Here is a 25,001-nt window from a genome sequence, read left to right as displayed (position 1 = left end):
GGCAAAATTGTGAACTTTACAGTCAATGGCAGATCGTAAACTTATGTCTACAAACATTTGTACATACTCAGAAAATAATTAATTCGTATCTGAATCAGATTTCTATTTATAAGAGCATTAATTTTAATTCATTAAAAATCTAAGTCCTGTATCCGCTGACACAGATTAAAAGTTAGTTTAACATTACAAAGAGCGTCTTTGTACGACATTTTGTCATAATAGGTACTACAGTTACAAAAGCTTATTTTACTTATAGAATCACAAGAACTATGAAAAGATTTATGGCTTAATTATTTTACGCGAAACGGCTTCATAAAATTTGTTTTACGTTGTTCAAACAAATTATATTCATAATTTTCGTACGCTTTCAAAAAGAGAATATAAATTTTATGACACTTAGGCCATAACCGATGTGAATGCCACTCTCTTGGTACAAAAAAGGCAAAAGGACCTTATCTAATAAGAATGTCTAGAAGTTTGCTAAGAGCAAAATGCTTGCTTATTCGATGCCTGCATGTCTCGTGGGTATTTTCCACGTGCGTGAAAAGAGAGCCTTCTTAGGATTATATTTAAAGGAAATTATAAAAAGACCTCTCACCCAAAAGCTCATCGGGCAATTAATTATAGAAGTTTGCACTCACTTAGAAGATTGCAGAATTTCTTATCAATTAAATATCTCTTCATTCTAGTAACGAGAGAACCCTTTAAATCCTCTTTCACCGCTCTAATTTTCTTGCCTCCTCTTTCACATTTGTAGCAGCTTGATTGTAGAATAATCTACTCACTAGTGTTAAAGACGCCCCCTTCTTTATTAACATTTAAATCAAAATTGAAATGTCACTATTTAAATATTTGAGCTGTTCGTTTCTCTTTCTTCTTTCCCGTCTATCTCCTCTCCTCCTTCATAGTATGGTGTTTTTTTTTTTAGTCAATTTGTGTTTTTCATCTTTATATATTTAGTTCTTCTGTCCGTGTGATGTCACTGAACTTCTTCTAAACGGCTTAACCGATTCACGTGTGGTTTTAAGAAAAATATAGATCTTTGCGCTGTGCGTGTTCGTATTAAAATCTTCGATATAATATGTAAAAAAGAAGTGAGAAGCATAAATGTTGTATTTATTGATCTACCAATGTTGTATTCGAGAAGAATGCATTTACAAAAAAATTGGGAAGATGTTGTTTTTTTTGTGTTTAAAAAAAGTTTGTTTTTTAATGCTTACAAACAGCATTTGTTTTTTGTGGATCTCAATCAGATTCTTTCCTTAAATCTCTTATAATTTCTACTTATTTATTTCTTTTTACTAGATTATTGGTAATACTAAAATAATATTTAATTAATTCATTTTTAAAAATCGTATTTATACGTATGTACGCCCATCTGTTGGTGAGAAGACCGGAGTTTGACGTTTGCAAAACGAATGCCATATTTAAAAAAATATTTATTTTATGTTTTGAAATTCAACCATAAACAAGTACCTAGGTACCTTCTTAAATTAAATTTTTGAATATTATAAATTTTTAGTTTTGGAATTTAATCACAAGCAAGTACCTAGGTACCTGCTTATATATGAAAAGCCTTTTTCGAAGCTAATAGCAGGCAAGCCAACGTTCGGGGAGGACAACGTTTGACAGGTCCGCTAGTTTTGTATAAAATTTTAAGATTCAGTATAATTCCTTAGAGTATGTCCATGTATTTGTGATTTTCTCGGTGGGTAGGAAGAAGTTGCCTGAAGGCAATATGCCCGCCGCTGTATGAATATATATTGGATATGTTAATGAAGTGTTAAATAAATAAATAAAGAAATAATATTTAAATTATGTTAGATTATTGCCTGTCGTCTCCTTGCAAGAGACAATTTGGTTTCGCAAAGTCACGATCAACGGTTGATGCAATTTGATTTACGAACGATTGGAGAAATGTTTGTGGCAGGAAGTACGCTGGCAGGGTGAGGGTAAAATACTGGTTTAAAGGGTTGTTTAAACTGTAACGTTTCATTTTTCCTGGATTGGCATCTGAAACGTTAGACTGATCATCTTACCTTTATGTAACAGATGATTGAAATTAACTGTATTTGATAAAAAAAAATGTTTATAGGACTTACTTAATGGTTATTAATTATAATAAAATAAATATGAAACAACTTTGTTTTTAACCACTTTTTTTATTTATTCTACAGACTAGTTCCAAACCTACACAAGCTTTTTTATCTGTTAAGAATCTTGCCCTATTTTATTTCAACTGTGTTTACTAAATATTTCATCAAAACATATGGAGCTAATATGTTAAGCCTTTTTGTCATGTTGTCCTTATAAAGATAGGGTGTGTAAAGTGAAATGAACATGATCTTCATTGGAAAAACTAAAAAAAAAAAAATATTGGAGTAAAAAAACACTCGAGGTGCCTATATTAAATTATAATATTTTTCCTGAATTCGCAAACCATCTGATAGAAAATAATTATAATTTAAATAAAAACATTGGATTAAAAGTTATTAATGTTCAAAATTAAAATAAGACAACTTAGAAATACTCGAAATCAAAGAAGCGATTTATAATAAGAAAAAAATAATAAATAACCAAATAACAATATTTCCGTCTACTGCTATCTAGTTTCAAAGATCGTATCCATCTCTCTTCACACACCCCATCTTTACAAGAACAACATGACGAAAATGATTGACTTATTAACTCCATACGATGTAATATTTAGTCATCACCGTTAAATAAAATAGGATAAGATTCATTAGTTAGTAATAATAGGGAAATATCACATACTACGAAAACCAATAAAAATATGTGAAATGGATTTAGAAAAAATAATTATATTTTTATAATCAATATGGATATTGTAGAAATATGTATTCATTCTTAATTTTTAAAATAAAAATGTTGAAAAAAACGCCTTTACAAGGATCTTTAAGGATTTTGACGTTGTGAATTATCTATTATGTTATAACTGTAAATTATAATTACTCTACAGTCATAAAGAAATCATTAAAAATAATGGACATCGGAATTTCAAAAGCCCAATTGGATAATTTGCCGAAAGATGATGCGATTATTTTAGCGTCTTTTTTGCTACAAATATGCAGTATAATAGTGCAAAAATTCAAGGAATCAAGGCTGCAAGGTAAGTAATTATTATTAATATTTATAGATTTAACGTATTTATCAAATATATGTGTTGATGTTTGACATGAATTATTTAAATAGTATCTTAAACATTCCCCGAATACAAGTGTCATTCTAACTTCGTTTTGTGTTAGAAAACCAGTTGGCATTATAAATTGTTGATATATTAAACATCCTAAACTTAAGAAAACGAAGACATGAAAATATTTAACAATGATGTTGAAATAATATCGATGTGTATCAATTATTATGTAAAATATTGATTAAAATATTACTTGACAAGTCATAACCTATTTTTTTGTTCCCGTTCCCGATATAATAAGAACGAAGTTAATGCTATTGTATGTATACATTTATAATTCCGTGTTCTTTCTAAAATGTATGATTTGCTTTTTAAATCTATACTTATTATTATCAATAATGTACTTGGCATCAGGTAAATGTTATATTGAAGACATGAATGTTTATAATATTTTATTTTAATCACTAGATTGATAGATATTGACGATTATATATTTTTTTACTCAGGTCGTCCAGGGAAAATTATGGCAATAATGCAATTGGATACGTGCACGTTCAACGAATTGGAGCATTGTGTTAAGTAAAAGCACGTGTCACACGAGAGCACAAGTACGCTAAAAAGAATATTCTGTTACTTTGATATGAAATGGAAGGGAGAAAATAGTGGAATCTTGTGTATGTGAAAACTGTCCAGCGGCTCAAGGTTAGTAGCAATATAACAAAATGTTCATCATCTGACTTGTACTTTGTTTTGAGAAAGCAAGAATAAAACCGTATTTTTGACCTGTCATAATAAGTATTCAGAAATATCTAATATATTTTTAATGGGCAACTAAAACTTTTCGGTATAAACAAGTATTTTGTCCATCATATTAACTTATTTAATCTAATATTTCAGATTAATATTTTATAATATGAAGAAAAGAAAGGTGTAAAATGGGCGCAAATAGTTCTATATTGAAAACAACAATATTTAACGCTTTTTACAGTTTTTAAATTGCATACGAGCTTTTAAAAAGGAGTTAAAAGATTTTTAAACCATAGAATTTCAACAGTTTAGCCAAAATAAAGTTATATAATATCAGAAATATCCTCTTTTTGAAATATAAACCTTGTATATTATAAGCAAAGTAAAAAATAATGCAACTTCCATATGAAAAAATCCATAGAATTGAATTCCAACATCATATTAAGACTGTATGACCAGATAAATGTCAGTAAAAATACTAATTCATTTTCAGGAGGTTGCAAGCACGCAGTTGTTTTTTTGTCATGGCTTCATCGTCGAAGTAAGGAACCAGGAACAGGAGGGTGAGGGCCGGGAATAGAGTGAACTGTGAACTTAAATAAACCTCGGCAAATAAATGTTTGCCACAAGAGGCAAAATTATCAGTTCACAATGGAGTCCTGGTCTCGACTCTGATATATGGGAGCGTAGAGTAGGCTGAAATGCGATCTCTCAGGCGAATGTGTACTGAAACTATGTACGATAGATGCACGAATGTCGATATCCGTACATTATGTAATGCTGTGGTAGGCATTATCGACAAGAGTTGTTGGTGTGTCACTCGGTGCTCTGGTGTTTGGTCTCCGGGTAGTTATGGTCGTCACTGGTTATCACATTGTCAAGGAAATTTGGGTTTTCTTGGACACAGTTTCGAATTTCCTGGGAAATTTGCACACGATTCACTTTTTCTTCATCATCTAGGACTTTTGGCACACTCATGTTATTCTCCAAATACTTTTCCAACTGTAATAAATATAAATCCTTAAATGAATAGCAATATATTATTTATGCACTTGAATAAATATCATTACAATACCGATATGATCCGAGACTCATTGGATAAATAAAAATACTCGCTATGAACGTGGAAAAGGATAATATATCGATAGCATAGCGACAAAATAAATTTTAGGTTATACGAAATGTCAGAATTTCCGTGATCATTGACAAACTAAATACGTATAAAAACAAACGAATACTTTAAATAATACTTACATTAAAGTGATCTTTACAACAATAGACAACGGATTTGGAAGTAAACATCCTATTTTTCTTTATATCTCTCTTCATAGCGAAGCACTATTTTCTTCGTATTGATGCATCTTTGGGCACATTTAAAAATATTTTTTCTGGCGTTGTCTTCAAAGTAATCCTGCATTTGGGTACTATACAGTATTAAAAGCCCTTTATTCTAGATATAATGCACAAAAAATAGTTGTAAAATCAATAATATACGTTAATAAACTCAGATGAAATAATACACAACAGTTTCTGCATACAAAAATGACAGAACGTCAAACTTAAATGCGGCTTGTGGTATGACGGGCGTGGCCTATGAAATAAAGTGTTTTCGCGGGAATTCAAAATGATAAATTTAAAAATATTTTTTATGCTACTAATAAGTGCAAAAATTTTTTTTTTGACTTTCAAGCATTTTATTTACCCTTAATTTTTCATCGGTGGTCCCACTGTAGAACTACTAGAACACAAAAGATTAAGTCATAATTGTAAAAAAAAAAAACTGATATTTCCCTATTATATATGTAGGTAGAAAAATAAAAAGTCGTTAAAAACAAAGTGGTCATAAATATATTACTGTCACGCAATGTCCTATTCACAAGTGGGTGCGGAAAGGGGAATGATGATGATGATAAATACTTTTTGTGAAGCGAAAATAACCTTACACTCGTACTTTTGATTTTAGGGTATAAAAAAAGTCTTCTTGCTGTTAGTGTGTACAAATATACAAATACACACTAATATTTCGATATTTCTGTCGGTTCTATTCCTTTGTGTCTTTGACTTCTATAACTTGCTAATTTGCTACTTTGATGTTTTCGTATACATACATATACGTAATTACTCTTTTCATGCGTGTTATTTTCGTAGGCTATATTTGTTTTTTTAGATTTCTGTTACTTTAGTTAAATCTGTGTTTTTATGTAATTTTTTCTTGTCAATATTTTATCAATTTCTTTGATATTTTTTGTGAACAATATCGCTAACGACGTGTGGCAACGTTAGGCTTTTTTTGTAAAAATCATAAATTAAAATAATACTGATTTCAACAAAGACGGAAATTTCTTTCAGAATGCGAATCTGCGAGATGAATTTATTGGTTAGTTAACGTGCAATATTCAGCGTTTCTATTATTTTTAATCGATGTTTTAAATAGGTTGTAGCGAAACTGGGCCTTAGGGTTATTTTTATTTAACTATCACGATTTATCTATTTTTTATATGTATCTTGACTACAAACATTTAGATATACTATAAATATTATTAATTACTAGTATAACATGTATTTAAAAATAAATATTTTTAGGCGTTGCCTAGTAGTTAAATAATTCATACAGATGGATTTCATCCACACGTTTTTACGCACACACAAGCAAAGTTTATTAAAGATTTTAATATACTGCATACCCCATCAGTAAAGTTTCCATTTCTTTTGCTTCATAAATGGTAACAGATTGAAGAGTTGAGGAAAAATGGATGTTTAACCCTTTACCTGGACCTTTTAGTACCCCGTTAATTTGTTATTTGATATAATATTGTGTGTGTTTTAATTTTAATTACATCTCGTTTATTTAAAAAAAAATATATATAATGTCATGTTTACTTATTTTTCCATTTTTGTTGTTACTAGAATTTGAATTTGTGTTTTAATTTTCATTTTCGTTGGTTTATTTTTAAATTTATATTTACGTGTGTATTTTCAATATTGTTGGTTTTGATTATTATTGTTTTAGTATCATTCATCATTAGCATCAGAAAAAACGCATGTAACGAAAAAAGTCCTGCCTAAACGCAAGAAATTCCCAGCTAGTCGAGACCTGAAACAAAGAACCACTGAACATTGAAATAAAATAAACGTAGGCAAAATGGTAAATTTTACACAGCGTTGAAAGAGACCACTTAAATCAGTGAATTACATGTCATATCTCTTGAGTTTTATATTCTCTCCTTAAAAATGTTTTCCGTCTCTGTTAATTTAATATATATTTTCATAAAAATAATATTTACAGGGTTATAATGGTGTCAATTTGATGACTTTATACCCTTTTTAAAACCGTTCAAGCTTTTAAAAATGTGTGTGGCAGATAATGCTGGTTAAGATATTTTGGTTGTAAATATAGTATTACCGTGTTTGAGGCGCCTCGACGCAACACGAGAGCAATGCAATTCTACCCAAACAATATTCATACAAACGATACGCGCCGGGTGGCTCCCAAATCCACCGCTCCACAACATACGAGATCAATATAAACCTGCATTTCACCATCGGTATTATATTACAAAAGCTGTTTGACAAATTACATCGTTATATTCCGTTGGCGCATTTGCCTACTACGCCTTAAAATTCCAAAGTTCCTGGGTTCGATTCCGGAAGAGTTGGCGTGTAATTGGTTATAGAATGATTCTACACTGCACTATTTCATTGTTTCTAAACTGGCGCCTGAAGTGTGGGACTGATTACCTCATCTTTAAATTTAAGAAACGATCCAGACACACTGCATTTGTAGTGCATATGTAGTGCCTTATCCAATACTAAGAGCGAATAGTGAAATAATGATTATACGTACACCACTAATTCTTACAGAAACTTCGTTCTTGAAACACGATACAGTCGAGTCACTTAAAACGTTACACTATGGCTGAGCAAATTACAGGACATTAAGTTCCTTTTTATGCCTCTTCACTGCCCTCTTTCTAACAGGTTGACTATAATCTTTAATGACTACAGCTCCGGGTGGGTCAGGGTGCAAACAAAGCCTTATTGTATTTTCTTTATTATTTCGACACCTTTTCTAATGATCCATAACAGGTTTAATAATGATGAACTGTAAGTTTACTGTTCGCATCAGTTCACATATTTTTTCCTTTGAAAAATTCTCATGTTCGAGCCTTTCATATTTTTTCTTTTCTAGTGGATACATTTTTCTAGCGAGGCAAGTTGAGATCACGGGACTTTCAGGCGATTTTCTCTACTCCGAGGTGCTTTTCTGAATCTTCTTGCAGAAGTAGAGGAAATTCCTATTAGGTATTTTCATTTTTTGCGTGCAACTACTTTGTTTTATTTTTTATATAAAAACAAACATTTGCGTTGTTATGATTTAAATTTTGAACTCCACTTTCAACGAGTTGTCAATAACTTACTATTAGATGGGAATCATGTTGAGAAAGAGTGGGATTCGAACCACGGACCTTTGAGCCGTGAGTCCGAGACACTAGCCACGGGACCACTACTCGATTCAGAAATGTATTTACTTAACTTAATTACATTGAATTGGTAAAACAATATTTGTTTTTTTCCGTTTTTTAAGCAGTTTCATTTGTACTATAAAATTTCAATTATTATACTGTTTATTTCACGCTTAATCATCAGTGTGTCCATATATAATGAAAAGTGCAGTTGCAATTCATAAATTACCAATCTCTACTCCCGCGAAATCATTCAGAATACCACTCCTGGAAAAAAAATATATTGTGATTAGCAATGTTGCTAAATGAAATAAAATACTAAATAAAAATAAAACATATTTATTATAAAATTGGGTATTCATAAAAAAAAATACGTGTATTATTCGTTTTAAAGATTTTTAACAATCAAGTGGCTAAATATTCCACAAATAATGTTGTTTTTATCTAAATTTGTTGCAACAGAGAAAGAAAATATTTTTGAAAAGCGAATATGGGAGTCTACGCATTTACAGGGCTTATGTCTTTTTTTTAGCTGGTTTAAGTGTCCACTTTATACACTATGTAAAATTCACCATTTTGTCTATGTTTAAACACCCGCATTTCCTCAACTCTTCCATCTATTGACTTTTTTGAAGTAAAAGAGCTGAAATCTTTATCATGAAGGTGAGATTCATCCGACTGAACCAATTCACCATACTAGGCAACACCTGAAAAAAAAAAATCAATTTTTATATTTATTTTATACCAGTTAGTTTAATCAAAAATGTTTTGAGTGTGTCGAAATATTTTTAGACATACGTAGATAAATCAAATCTGCCTAGAAACATTTGAGCATACTCGAAACAATATTGTTTTTAATTAAAATGTATATAAATGTATCACTAAAAATAAGGATAGAATGAGAATTCCATATTCGAAAAATTAATGAATTAAAAAACAAATTCATGAACAATGTCAAAATTATTTCATTTACGGTATAAAAAAACGAAAATGTATCATGAGCTGAGCATTGATGTAATATGTGCCTCGGTGATGATGGGATACCTGAAAGTATCGTCTTATCTCTCCTCTTCCCGATAGAGGCGTCATCAGGAATCGTCGCAGCGATTCTCACTTTGTTGGCAGCCGCCCTGACCAAGAACTGAGTGCTGCAGTGGAACCAGTTATACAGCCAAAAGATGCGCCTTCTACCTGCACTGCATCTTTTTTCAACCCTTCACTGTAGAATGAATTGTAAAATGTAATGTTTTCCGCGTTTCATCACACGCCCAAAAAACTCAAGTTTTCTTTTCTTTATGGTACAGTACCTCTTGATGTTTTTTCATCCGTCGGAGAATGTCATCGTTTCAAACTCCGTCCGCCTGGGAGATTTTTAGTTTTCTCTTGTAGCAACACATATCAAAGGAAAATACGTAATATCGTGCAATGCGCATTCGGAGGTCAAAATTAAAGCCTGAAAAAGGGGTGAAAAAAAGACACCATGAAATATAAGTAAATGAATATTAAACAAATTTACACTAGATATGATCTTCTTCTTCTAATGCCTTGCCGGGTCCCCCCGACGCGACGTTGGCGATCACTACAACAAAAGCATATGTATCTGCCCTGCGCTACTTTAGTATTTCGCAGCCAGGACGACTGCTTATTGATGTACTCGGTGTAGTGATTCCTGGGAAAAGATGACCAAAGTGGTTTCTCGTTTCCTTCTCTGGTGGATTTTACTGTCGGGGTTACCTTCCCTTAGCTGGGGTTGGTTAGCACAAAATACATATTTTTTTAATTCAAAATTTTTATAACAAGTTTAAATATATATTTCTTAATTTGATAAATATGCTATAAAATCCATTAATTTAAACTACATACGCTTTACAAGTTCTTTGGGAATAAACAGCTTTTTTAAATTTGATAAATATACGAAACATTTCATTAAGTACGACGAAGATACATTTTAAATGTTTTAATTTGACAAATTGACTATAAATTTAACAAAATAAAATACATTACATGGATTTTACATGTTTTTTTTTTTTTTCAAAATTTAGTAAATTAAATATAAATACATACATTATACATTTGACATGTTTCTTTGAGTATAAAATTTGATAAATATGCTTAGTACAATTCCACAAATAAACATAGGTACTGTATACATACATTTTGCATGTTATTTTACAAAAAACATTTATTGAATTTGATAAATTAAAATACCATAAAATTCAGTAAATAATATGCTTTGTTTACAATTTTAACCAAATATTTTTTTGTTTTTTATTTTTAATTTCATAAATATAGTATAAAATTCAGTAGATAAAATATACTTAAGATAAATGCAAAAGTAATATTGGCACATCACATTGCGCTGTTGCCAAAATACGAATTATCATTATTGTCACAACTTATACTAACTGAATAATTAATACGCATAGACATTGAGCCATAAAAATGATGACACTTAACTCATGCCCAACGCGTATTTAGCCGTTCATCGACTTACAGCCAGGCGTGACGCTTAGATTCGAAATCAAAATGCCTGCATGAGTTCATGAAATCGTTTAAAAAAAACCTTTTGGACAAACATTGTGAAACGGATTGTGTAACTTTTCATTGGTGAAATGAGTGATTAACAAAGCTTTAAACAATATATATTTAAATATACATTTATATTTTTGTAAACGTCTAATACGCCTAGAGGCGCAATTGTGAAACTCTTTTAGTTACAGGGATGCACTGATAAGAATACGTATTTAAAGCATTATAAACTTTATAAATTTATTATAAATAAATACTATTTTTGCATTTCCCAAATACTGTGAAAAGAAATAAATGGGTTAAATTTTTAGGAATTGAATGCAAGAATTTTATTGGGATCCACCAAAAGCAAATGCTGATTGTTGGCGTGAAAATACAAACATATACCAAAAACTAATATCCTCCAATTTTTTCATAGCATATGCACAATCGTTGAATGAATCCCTGGTTTAAATAAAAAAACTCAGTAACTATGATTACGTTTTCGTGTCACTGCTTTATAAAATATTTTACTCTATGGGGTGCGTCTATGTATTAAAATGTCAATGACCACAAAGCATTTTCTTGGGTGATAAGAAAAATGTTCTTAACCCATTTATACCTAAAACATGTGCGCTAAGCCATCGATTTTAAAAAAAGTTGAAAGAAATTTGACACCTGAAAATCGTGACATTAAAAAAGTGTTTTTTTTAATGATTGAATTCTAAATGAATTTGCGAAAAGTATTCTTTTTTTTCATTGATTGGTCAAAAACGTGTTTGCTGTGTAAATAAACTTTACCGGTATAAAATAATGCACGTGAAAGTTATAATTACAAGAAAATATTGTGATGTTAAAAAATCGCCTACGGGCAGCATCTGCTCACGTCACTATCAAAAACATTATAATTTTTATTGTGGCTTCTCGGCTATGTCACAAATTTGTACCAATCATGACGTATTTGAATAAATTAAAAATGATCCAATCAACTAGTCTCAGATCCCATTAACTAGTTTCAGATCCCGACATGAAATGATGTTCATTTATAATGCCAACTCACATGTCTTTACCTAGCAACCAGGTATAGAGAGCAGTAAAAGATAAATAGCCAAAGTTTTACTTTTTCCTTATGCTTTGAACTCTCGATTTGAACTGAATTCTTCGAGACAATAAAAAAGTGTTAAAATAACATAAACAATAATGATATAAATTTTAATTAGGGGAACCTGAAATAATTATAAAACTCATACATTAATTTTTTGAAAAAAAAATGCACTTCGTCTATAAAAAATACATGTTAGCCCGTTCGCCTTCTTGAGTTTAGCTCCTGAGAGGGTGAAGTAAATATTTGTTCACAAAGTGGTTTTACATAACAATATTTCACTGTCCTTAAGCTGGTATCTGAAGCATAAGACTGACCAAATTACCTTTACGTAACATATGATCAAATTTACGTTCTATGCACCACTGGATGCGAAAAGGGAAATGATTATAATATCGGTCACTATATTTACTAGTACTCTGCATTTCTAGACATTTTTTTCGTCCAATTTTTATTTAAGAGTTTACAATTGTATTTGATGATTATAGATTCAACATTTTAAAAATTAAATCCGCTAGTTTTTCTTCAAAGACAAGAAACCAAAAGGTTAATAAAACATCAGACGGAAATAACGTAATAGGAGATGCATATTTAATAAACAAGTCACTTTGAAACAGGAATACAACCATCTTTGAACACTGTATTTTCCCACTTTGAAATTTTTCTTGTCATAAAACATCTAGAATTTCCGTTGTTAGCTTTTTTAAGCCGTTCACTCAATTTGCTGCTTATATAATATTATGTTGTGTTTGTAGCAAATTAACATGTTTCTTTCACCTCTGAAAGAAATATAAAAATAATTTCAGGAAATGTTTTAACCGAATTTTGTGTCGGAATTTTCTTCCGACTCTTAAATTTAATATATTATCTGAAGTAAGTTCCCATTTCGTCCATTAGGGAATAGAAAAAAGGTTCTGTAATATCATAAAATATTTTGCCCCTTCGTTTTTCAAACATACCTCCGCAATAACTTCGGAATTTAGAAAAGTAATACGAAAACGTGTGTTTTATTTCTTATCAATTTATCAAAACTTTTCATACGCAGGCTTATTATACATATTATCAAAGTTATAATGCTATCTCTAGGGTAAAATATATTAAATTAGGGGTGCATTCACAATTTTTCAATCCGTTTTTTCACGACGTTGAATTTTCTATCCTATTTCTATTTTTATCCCATATCCATTCGGGCGATTAAAATCAGAAGAAACGGAAGGTATATCTTTACTTTGACAGTATAATTGAATATAAATTCTTCCGAGCTATTACAAACATTATCTATCGACTCTGTATCTTCGAGTTTTTAGGTTAGTACATCGATAGCTATCAAGGGCACGTATCCAAATGTTTGCTTATCTGCACACGGAATTGGACAAAAATCATATGTAATTGCGAATCATTCAAAGTTTTAATCGTTTTGAGGTAGCAACTTTTTATCACAGAAGTCTATTTAAAATACGATAGAGAAATAAGCCAAATGTAACTTGACATTTAGCGTGGAGTAAAGTTTGACAGTTGAGGCAGCAGTGACACCATGTAGTGGTTAAGATTTAAAAAATATAGATTTTTATAGCGCATGCATCAGATCATTATTTGACGTTTCACATCAAAAAGTGCGCATGCGCCTAAATAAGAAATGTTTCCATTTAATCATCATCTTTTCCCTATCCAAAACACATCCACAGAAAAATAATCAGAACACACCACAGAGAAACAAATCCACAGAAAAATAAGTTTGCAATCTAATTGCAGCGTATTTAGATAATTTTCATTACTTGGAAGGTAAGATGATTAATTTTACGATTCAGGTGCAAATCTAGAAACATTAAAATATTGCAGTGTACAACCACCTTAATAAACAATATTTCACTTTCACCCTGCCAGGAATCAAACCCAGGACCTAAAAAACGCCAGGCGAACACACTTACCACTACACAACCACTACACTAGACTTATCTCCCGATTTTCTTTTTCAGGATTTTTGCCTGATAATAACCATCGAGTCAAAAACGCTCGTTTATGTATTTAACATAAATGTGAAGAAAAAAATTACATAAATAAACATATATAAATTCATAGTAAAAATAATAAAAATTGCATAACTATGTATCATCAGTAATAAGTAAATACACATAAGTAACCAAAAATATTAACAAAATGTGCACATAAACATTTTTATACTAAAAAAAAGGTTTAAGAATTGTATTGCGTGAAAAAAAAATTCAGACTTTTTTTATAAATATGAAATCCAGAACCAAATATATCAGCTTTATTCTCACTTAATTTTATATTGACGTAATCAGTACTTTTTTTTCTCTTTCTGGCTTTAACTATATTTGCCGCAACAGATTGGTTTTTTAGAACAGGCATTTGCCCATATATGAACCGATAGCAACATTAGGCATACTAATATTTCTGACTTGCTGACCCTTCATATACTAAGCCTACTCCCAGTACAAGCAGAACTTGTCAGAGTGTTTTTTGTGCCATTTTGTAAAATATGAAATGTACGTATTTTTATTTTATTTGGGAAACCAACAGTTCTGCATACATATTTATAGTAAACAAACAGATATGGTGTATTTAACAGATTTCCACAAAGTATACAAAGTTAGTAAAGAAAATATATTACATATTAAATAAATACATATAACTTTATTCATATAAAAATGTTATTTTCATGTACTCGTAAATATATTTTATAAAAATTTAAGAATTTCTTTTTTTTTTTTTAAGAATTGTAAATTCTTGAAAATGAATAAATAAATTAATTAATTAATAAATAATTGATAACCATATCTGTGGAGCCTAGGGATAGGCGAGTGCATATTGTGATATATGGTCCTTGAACTTATCCGCCTGGACATAGAATTCCATTGTATCTTACGCAATTGCAACTCCATTTTAAAGATCTTGCAACGACAATATATTTCTGTTGGCTAAAAAAGTTAGTGTAGACTTATGACTTTGATTCTTTTCTGGTTTCATCAGTACATATCTCGTGGAAACATAAAATAGTAAGCCATGACTCACGTTTACTTTCAAAATCTCTCTAATCAGCGAAATTGTGATTCATCACATCGTGACGGCGTTCTTAAACCAAATTTTATATTTCCTTCCAACCATTCAAAAATGCATGACATGTTTCAACTTGTCCTGTTTATCGAACGTTTTGTACCAAGTACACGTGTAATATTTTCCAATATTCAATATACAGCGCCCTTGAAGCTATCACTCGCGAAAATGGGGCTATAAAAACGGTCGTAATTTATTATTATTAATAACAAGATAAGAAATAGTGTGTTGAATTCTGAAATGAGACGTATCTATGCATAAATTGTTGGTGGATTTTTTTTTTATACTGTTACTGAATCAATTCGACGTGCCCCACGTTAAGTCCTCTATCTGATTTTTTTTTACATATTTTGCAGGAGAAAGCGTATAAGATGTTTTAATTATATATTTTAAAAATAATCAACCTTTCAATCTAAATATATTTATCCCTCTGCTCAGGATCATTAATATTTAACAAGGGCAAGAAATAATATCATTGTCAATATTCCTCCCTTTAACACAACATTTAGACAAAGGTGCAAGAATTATTTTTCTACCAAATTATTTGATATGCTTCCACATTATATTTATGAAGTTGTCTAATAACAAACAATATTTTAAGAGAGAAATCAAAATGACGTTTTTTTGCAAATCATAAAAAGGCGGATAAGTTCACAAATCGTTGCTTAGTTTTTCTATTTACTTTTTCTGCTTGGTTTTTCGTATTTTTCTTTTCTTTCTAACTATCCTCGCCTCTATTGTATACACCATGATTGGTGTGACACACGTTTAATAAACCGGAATCATGTTTCCAATAATCATGTGTTTATCGTACCATATGACATTTCTTAGGCATCCAGATGTTTACTAACTGAGATGGATATGTTCTTATCATCACTATAGCAGCATCATCTGCATGGCAAATGATGTTAATGACCTTATCTCCCTTAGTAGACACAACTTTTCACAACTTTTTTTTTTATTCTTAATAGCGGTTTTTTTACATATATCTATTCAGTTTGTGTAAGAAAAGGTTTTGGGCGTATATATTGTTGTGCTATATTTAGTTATAAAGGTGCTAAACTTGCTTTGTTTCTTTGTTGTTTTCAATATGTGTTATTTTCTAAATGTTAATATTATTTATGTCCCGAAATGAATTGTTGTAACTTCTAGGAATGTAATTCAACGTATTATACTTGTACTATACTTTGTGCTTTATGATTTGAAATAAAAATTTTGAAAATTAAGAAAAATAATCTCACACTTAGTAATTCTTTCATCCCTTTCAAAAACCATTATTTTCAGTTTATCAACATTCACTTGTAAATCTTTTTTCTTGGAACATTAATTAAATATAGAAACAAAGCTCATCACTATGGCTGCATCATCTGCATGGCATGTGATGTTAACTACCTTATTTCCCGTAGTAGTTTCAACACTTTCTTCATTTTTAAAAGCGTTTTTTTATACATATCTATTCTGTTTGTATAAAAAGGGGTTTTTGGCTTAAATATTGTGCTATATTTAGTTATAAAGGTGGTAAACTTGCTTTGTTTCTTTGTTGTTCTCAATATGTGTGTATTTTTTTTATGTGTATATTATTTATGTTCCGAATTGAGTTGTTGTAACTCCTGGGAATGTAATTTAATGTATTGTACCTGTAAAATACTTTGTGTTAAATGATTTATAAATTTATAAAAAAAAACTTATAAAAATTAGGATAGAAGAAATAAAAAAATATTTGAAAGGCATGTGAAATATGTTGAAAAATATATTTTTTGAACACTGTTTAGTCCTCCTTAGAACAAGTTGTTCTTATGAGGAATACTCTTAACTCTACACTGCCAAATGTAGACAATATGCTAATAATAATATTAGTAAAAAATGCTGACATACACAAATATAACACCAGACAACAACAACACTATCATATTGAAAAAGCAAAGACAAACACGGGACAGTCAAAAATACTACATAATGGACTTAAACACTACAACAAACTACTTTACTACTTGAAAACTTTTACTGGAGACAAATTTAAAATCAATCTGAAAAAGAACATGATGACTGAACTAACTAGACTAGACGAGACATAAAATGACTTGACAATATTAAATTTCTAATGTAACCCTAACGGGTTTTTTAAAATTGTAAATAATTTTTTTAAAAATACCACCAATTGTAGTATAAAAGTGATTTCAAACATTTTATCACTTGTTTTTTGTATTTTATGCGTACTAGCCTTTATAATTTATTTTAAAACTCGCTACCAGGGTAAAATTGTTCGGTAAAAATTCAAAGAAAAAGTCAGTTGCACGTGTTTTGTTAAAAGCGTAATTTAACGAATGTTCAAATGGTAATTTATTAGTATTATTTTTTAAGATTTTAAATTACAATTGTTTCCGCAACTTTTATTTTTTAATAAAAAGATGTTTATAGAAAACTTTATATGTTTTTCTTATAATCTTGTATTTTTTTAAAACCTTTTATGCCCGCTGTAGCATGTTGTTTACATATGTAGCTCAAATATGAAAATAGAACTGAATAATGAAAATTTTAAAAAATATATATGAAAAAAAAACAATAGTAATCGTGAATTTTTCCTATATAATTTTTGTGGAGTAGTTTTTATGTTTGTATGTATGTATGCATGTGTATGTCTATAGGTATATGAATATATACCTATATATTCATTTGTTTATGAATATGTGTATACTAGTACGTTTATATTTTATTGTTTTGTTCTTTCTTTAAAATAAATTAACTTGTAAATTATTCTAATGTATACGGGATTTGTACCTTTGTAGGCTGGGCAAGGTTTTAAACAACAAAAAATGAACACGTGAAAATGTACGAATAAATAAATCAATTGTAAATTTATTTTTTTCTTCAGCGCGATAAAAATCAAAGCATTCAATTGTACGGCGAAGTTTCTCGAAAACGCATAAAAAAATTGGACTTCTTTGAAACCTCGCAGGTTCACTTGAACACGTGTTAACAATAACCAATAAATTACAGCCTTTTGATTGATTTCTGGTTTCCAGTAGCCTTGCTGTAACTAATTCATTTCGTGAATTCGTTCGTATCGTATGAGAGGGATTGAGAGCGAAATAAAGTCTTGATTGCGTTAAAATGAGATGGATATATGACGAACGAAAGAATTTACGAAACGAAATTGTGTCAGAAAAGGCCAGCTGGTAGTCATGTTTATCGACGTTTAGCGTCTTAGATGGGTACGGGGTTCGAATTTTAAATGTCAGGAAAACTCACCGACTGAACTCGTGACTTCATGGGCGGTATAATTTTAAAGTTACAAAACGTCTGTTAATTCATTAATTTTAGGAATACTTAAATAAAAAATCATACAAATATATATATATTTTTAGTTAAAATTAGAAAAATTGGACTGTTGAATTTTAAATTATTTTTTGTATAAAAAAATATTAAGTCCAATAATTTTTTTTTAATGTAGAGGTAGAAAATTGTGTTTTTATGTACATGTTTTTTGTTTTATACATTTATAAATACAGATCATAAATTTAATAATATAATTACGAAATATTTTTAAATCATCAACAATGCAGTTAGGGTAGTTTACGTAGGGCACCTCGTCGTTATAAATAATAAATTTAAAATATACGTAATTATAATCGGTTTATTTTTCAGATAACACAAGATTATTTTCATGTACATTTTAATGAAGTTTATATATTCAGCTGATGTTTTTAGAACTGCTTAGAACACATATTTTCCGTGATATTAGAAGTCAGCACTAAAAAAAAAGTTTTTTTTGATACATGATTTTTTTTAATTACCTACAAAACTTTTATAATAGTTAAATGGCATGACTGAGCATTTTACTGATTTAAATTTATTAATTCTTGATCAATTTCTGGGGAGATTGATATGAAATATTTTTTTATAATGTATAATATTCCATGGTCCCTGGATTGGCCCTTAAAGCGTAAAACTGATCACCTTACCTTCTTGTAACAGATGGTCGAGATAAACTGCATTTTATTTAATAACACAGCGCCCTATGCACTATTTGGTGTGGAAAGAGGGATGATGATGATGATAAAATTTATTGTCAGATAGAAAGAAATAATTTTTGAGAAGAAATTACATAGGTCCAGGCATTTACAAATCCTATAACCTGTCATTGACTAGCTTGAATTATTACTTTTAAATGATAATGATACAATTATAAATAAACTTTTCAATGAAATTTCTTGGTTTAGTTTTACTTGTTATTATTTTGACCAACGAGCGCTTTCGCCTAAGTAGGCATCTTCAATACTGAAATTATAAAAAGTAAATCTAAACCAAGAAGTTTCATTGATAAGTTTATTTATAATTTTATCATAATCATTAACTATGGAGTTTTATCAAGAAATATTAATAAAAAACATCAATATTATTACTTTTAATGTGTAACATTCAGCATTTTGTATTTGTTAAAATATTTGTATTTCCTCATTTCTCGCTTTTATGTCGCAATTTTTTAAATTTTTGATAACTCCTAGGAGGTAGAATCCAGCCTTGTCTTTAAACATTTAGACGTACTCAAAATAACGATGATCGAACATTTTACGTTTTGTTAGATAGCCACTTGCTCGTGTATGTCGACGATACGTTATGCAAATCCAATGGGATTCGAACAAGCATCCCCTACCACTTTAGCAGATACACTTGTGAACCGTGAGTACGGTACGGTATACTTTACTCCTGTGACTTTTCGGGAGATAAATGTATCCTACGACGAACATGACAAACAGCGGGAAGCATTTGCAGAATTATAAATAATACAAGCAGGGAAAACATAATAATTATGTCGAGGGTTAGCTGTGGGCTGAATACATTACACTAACCGGTATGGTCCATTTCACACGGATCGTGCAAATTCACACGACACGCGAAACCGTGAAATTAGGGAGCACTGACATATTTGGGTAAAGCCGTAAATTTTGCCACTGGTGACATAAAAGTAACATTCTGAAGTCATTAAAAGTTCTGAAGTTGAATGGACACATCGCGCGTGTATTTCTAGAGTGACACAACTATAAAATCAACGTTTTCGCGTTATCAATATGTAGAAGATTAAGAAATGTTACTCTGAATCATTGAAAGTGTAGTAACTGAACTTCGAAAAGCGGTGAACAAATGGCACTAGTCTCATTTTTGCTGTTCCAACTCACTTCAACTAACTGTGTGTTGGTAATGTTCTAACTGTTGGTGATGTTTTATTCACCCAACCCGATGTAACTACTGAACAAAAAAATAAAATAACCTTAGCTGATGGCTTATTGAATTAGGAAGAAGAAAATCTGAAAGCTTATTAAACTAAATTGCAAGGTAAGTAATATTAATATTCATATTAATTTTATCCACGACAATTTAAACACTATACAAAACAAAGACAAGAAGAATACAATTTAAATATACGAGTATATATATGTAAGTATATGTATGTAAGAAGGTGTAGGTGTATGTGTATGTTTGTATATTCATATGTACGTATGTGTTTGTGGGTATGTGTATATGTACGTGTATTCATATATGTATGTATGTATATATGCATGTTTATGTGTGTTTCTATATCTAAGTATATGGAAATATAATTATAAACGTATACGAGTCGTGTGTTAGTCTGCCTTAGCGCGGGTTTTCTCATATTAGGCATTACTTTATAATATTAACAAGCGGACCCGACAGACGTTGTCCTACCCGAACGTTAGCTTGCCTGCTATAAGCTGGTTAAACAAACATTTTTTCCGTAATTAATTACACACGTTATTTATTTTATACTTTTTTAAGCTATTTATGTATTCGTAATAAGGGTTTATTTTTTTGTTTTATCTCCACGTATGATTGGCTAAGAGGCCTCATCGTGCTCAAATCAAAATTGTCCAAAAATCACTACTCTAGTGCCACAATCTATGGAGAAAATACGTAAATGCGTGTTGATGAAGAAAAGTCAGACAGCGTTTTACCCTGAGCCTTCTAAAATTATGACACTCAACTCATGTCCAACGCGAATTTAGTCATTTTTTGATTGCCAGATATGTTTAAATGTGGACCTTGACATTTAATTTGACACCAAAATAAATTACGAAAATGACAAAATACATCGTTTTAACTATACATATTTCATTACATTACATATTTTTTTTTTATAAAATATTCCTAATCAGCAAAAGTGCTGGTCTGGGTGTATTTAATTTATCATGGTACAATAGTTTTAATAAAAAGTCGATAATTTAACATAACATATCCCTAACACGGGCTGTAAAAACAGTTTTGTTCGGTTGTTTTTTAAGTACGTATATGTTTTGTATATTTTTTAGGTCATTAGAAAGTGAATTATAGAACTTTGCTGTATATGCAAAGTTGGTTTTTTTTCTGTTAGTTCTAGGTTGTTCGCAAGTTAAATTATATGACGCTCTTGTATTTCTTGTTTGTAAATTGCAGTTAAAATTAAATTAATATTGTGTCGTTAAGGCGTGCAAAAACTATTGCCTGCTTGCTATAAGCTGTTTCAGCAAACATTATTCTTTTTTTCGAGCTATTTATAAATTCGTAATATGGGTAAGTTTTTGGTTTTATCTTCTAATGTGATTAGCTAAGAGACCTCGTTGTGCTTAAATTGAAATTGTGCAAAAACTACTGCTCTACAGTCATAATTCAGGCAATAAATACGGGAATACGTGCTAATGAAAAACAGTTTGACCATGATATATCTGAGTCTCTAAAATTATGACACTCAACTCATGCCCAACGCTAATTCTTTAACCGCCAGTCAGATTTTAAGATGTATTAGGTGTTAATTAAGAAAAGTCAGACCGCGTTTTTATTAACTTAACTATGAATGGTGTTATAACTCTTGCCAAAAGCAAATTTAGTCATATTATAATCGCCAGCCGTGTTTTGACGTGATCTTGGCATTTAATTGAATACCAAAGTAAATAAATTCAAAAAATGCCTGTTTTTGTCGTGAAAGCGTGCAAAAACTGTTCCTATAAAAGAAAAAAGACTTTTAATTGATAAGTAGGTACCTAGATACTTGTTTATGATTGAATTCTAAAACTAAAAAAATATTAATATTCCCGAACATTGGCTTGCATGCTGGTTTAGCAATCGTTTTTATTTTATTTCATTGGTTAAGAGGACTCGTCGTACTCAAATTAAAATCGTGCGAAAATCACTACTCGTGTGCCAAAACGTATGGAAAAAATACGGGAATACGTGTTGATAAATATAAGTCAGACCACTTTTTCCCTGAGCGTTCTAAAATTATGACACTCAACTCATGACCGACGCGTATTTCGTCATTCTTAAACCACCAGCCAGGTTTTAACGAGACCTTGACATTTGATTCGAAACCAAAATAATTTAAAAGAAAAATGCCTGATTGTATCGTAAAAGTGTGCAAAAACTCTTCGGATAAGAGAAAAAAAACTTATATTCTAAATTCGTAATACGGGTTAGTTTTTCGTATCTCCTCATGCGATTGGCTGAGAGGCCTCGTCGCGCTCAAATCAAAATCATGCAAAAATCACTATTCTATTACCAATAATACATGGAAAAAATACAGAAATATGTGTTAATTAAGAAAATTTAGAGCGCGATTAACCTAAGAACTCTAATATTATGCCACTCAACCCATGCCCAACGCGAATTTTGTAACTCTCAAATCGTCAGCCGTGTTTCAACGTGACCTTGACATTTAATTCTAAAGCAAAAGAAAAAAAGAACTAAAATAGACCAGATCTTGTTTTGAGATTGTAATTCTTTTTTTTTGTTGTAGCTTTAATTTATTTCGTTGTATTTTATTTCATTTGTACTTGTATTTAGTATAAGAAAATGTGTTCATCATTGTTGGACTGTATAAGTCCGTCAATAAATAAATAAATCTATAATAATAAAAGAAAAATGACCGTATCGTGGAAACGTGCAAAAACTTTCCGGGTCAAAGGAAAAATACTTTTCATTCATATGTAGGTACCTAAGAACTTGTTTATGATTGAATCCCAAAACTAAACATTTTTTATATTCAAATATCGGATTAAGTTACATAGGTAGATACCTTGGTACTTGTGGTTGGATTCCAAAACATAAAATAATAATTTTTCAAATAAAGAATTCTTTTTGCAAATGTCAAACTCTACGCTACTTACCGGCAATGGTGAATTTTGTGTAAGAATCCGTCTTTCAAAAATGTCTCGAATGTCGGTGATTTTTTTATCGCTTTTTTTATTTTATTTTTGTAAAAAAGGCGATAAATAATAACAAAAAAAAAATAAATAATCAAAAAAACTAATTTACTTTAGTTCTCTCCTGCCTGATTTGAGGAATTATAATAAAAATTATTTAATTCAAACCTCCGTTATCTCTCACCCCATAATTTCACAAAAACATTAACATAGTACAAAACTTGACTTACTTTCATATGTTTTGATTAAATATTTATTTTTATTTATTCTTTTTCAACATTTTTTATTTATTTAATTTAATTAGTATATTTAAACATTTTTACAATTTAAAAAAAAAATCACTTGTTATATTTCTACTAAAACTAAAATCCCACCAAGCCATTTTCTGTAGCTTGTTGGTGTCATTAGGTTATAAATTCTAAATAAAAATAAATTGAACACCTTAACATACGAGTATAAATTAAATAGATGTGACATTTAAGTATTATGTAAATATATAATCAATTGATAAATGCACGTACATACCTTCAAAACTATAAATAACATTTTTATTTTTCACTGGTGAAACACGAACTAACACGTTTGACATTCAGTGCCAATAAAATATGACGCCTTTTTTCTTTTAATAAGTGACAGAGGATTCCGGTGTTGCCAGAATCCAAAATAAAATTCACCATTAATCTCTCTTAATTAATTATACGACCAAAAGTGGTGACGTGTAAATAAATATTATAAATGCGAAATTCTGGAGACACATCTTTGGTATACGAAAACAGAGAATCATGGAATGTTTTATTATATATTTAAGAATCATTGAATAAGCAGCGTAAATATTTGTAACTCTCCAGAGAAAATATTACTAAAAATAGTAGCGTTATGTGATATTTCATCCCTTCATGCTGCTAGAAAACGTAGCATTTTTGCCCATAATCTATGTTTTGAACACATTTAGAAACATTTGTCATTGGTATTTTTAATGTAATTTCGAATTTTTAAATTAAATCTGGAGTTTTAAAGTGATAACTTTAGGAAACACGAGAAAAAAAAAAAAAAAGTAGGAGAATCTATGGCCTGAGCCCGACCCATTTACGCTGTTATTTTTTAATTGTTTATATTTATTTAACAGGTACTCTTTTTTTTCTGTCTCTTGATTACCGTTTTCCATTCAAGAGAAGCCCACGTGAAATACAAAACTTGTCACGTGTATCGTATTTTAATAAATAATAAAATCGTATTCTTTCACGCACGAATTGTTGCAAATTATGGAAAACAAATTTTTCAACAGGATAAACATATGATTTTTTTTTTTTTGAATTGTCTGTATTTAAAAATATACTTTGTTTAATGTAACACGACGTTTTAGCACCATTTTTAGGGGGATTTTTAAGCACAGCCTGTGAAGAGGTAGTACACGTATCAATATTCATTATTTTATTTACACATATTGGTGGTTTTTTTTCTCGCATACGTTTTGAAACTCAAATTTCAAAAGACACCCGTTTTCTTTTATTTGTTGATTGCAAAAAAATACCGTTTGGCACCCGCCAACTTTATGTACATAAATACAAATGTATTCATGTACGTAAAGTTTAATCAATAAATAAACAAACACTCTCAGGGCCTCGATTATGATGGGAAGATAAAATTTATCTTCAAGTTTATCTACAAAGTAAAATTAAGTTTTCTGTATGAAAAATAGAATATGTTTGAATTTTTTTTTCTTAACAAGTTCAATTACCAGTTATCAACGAAGGCATTTA

General features: G+C 30.0%; 2 long non-coding RNA genes across 2 annotated transcripts; both read right to left on the bottom strand.

The window, feature by feature from the left end:
• Positions 1-4,163: 4,163 nt before the first annotated feature.
• Positions 4,164-5,425, bottom strand: LOC148273275 (uncharacterized). Its single transcript, XR_015824624.1, has 2 exons — positions 5,156-5,425; positions 4,164-4,903 (listed from the first exon to the last, which is right to left on the bottom strand). It is a non-coding gene; the product is annotated as an uncharacterized LOC148273275 (long non-coding RNA).
• Positions 5,426-8,722: 3,297 nt separating this feature from the next.
• Positions 8,723-23,826, bottom strand: LOC148273274 (uncharacterized). Its single transcript, XR_015824623.1, has 3 exons — positions 23,767-23,826; positions 9,672-9,817; positions 8,723-9,071 (listed from the first exon to the last, which is right to left on the bottom strand). It is a non-coding gene; the product is annotated as an uncharacterized LOC148273274 (long non-coding RNA).
• Positions 23,827-25,001: the final 1,175 nt, after the last annotated feature.

This window comes from Micrasema longulum, unplaced genomic scaffold (genome assembly GCF_059751315.1).
Source record: "Micrasema longulum isolate JH-2025_06_02 unplaced genomic scaffold, ASM5975131v1 h1tg002011l, whole genome shotgun sequence".
Lineage (NCBI taxonomy): Eukaryota > Metazoa > Arthropoda > Insecta > Trichoptera > Brachycentridae > Micrasema > Micrasema longulum.
This window is presented reverse-complemented; position numbering and strand designations above follow the sequence as displayed.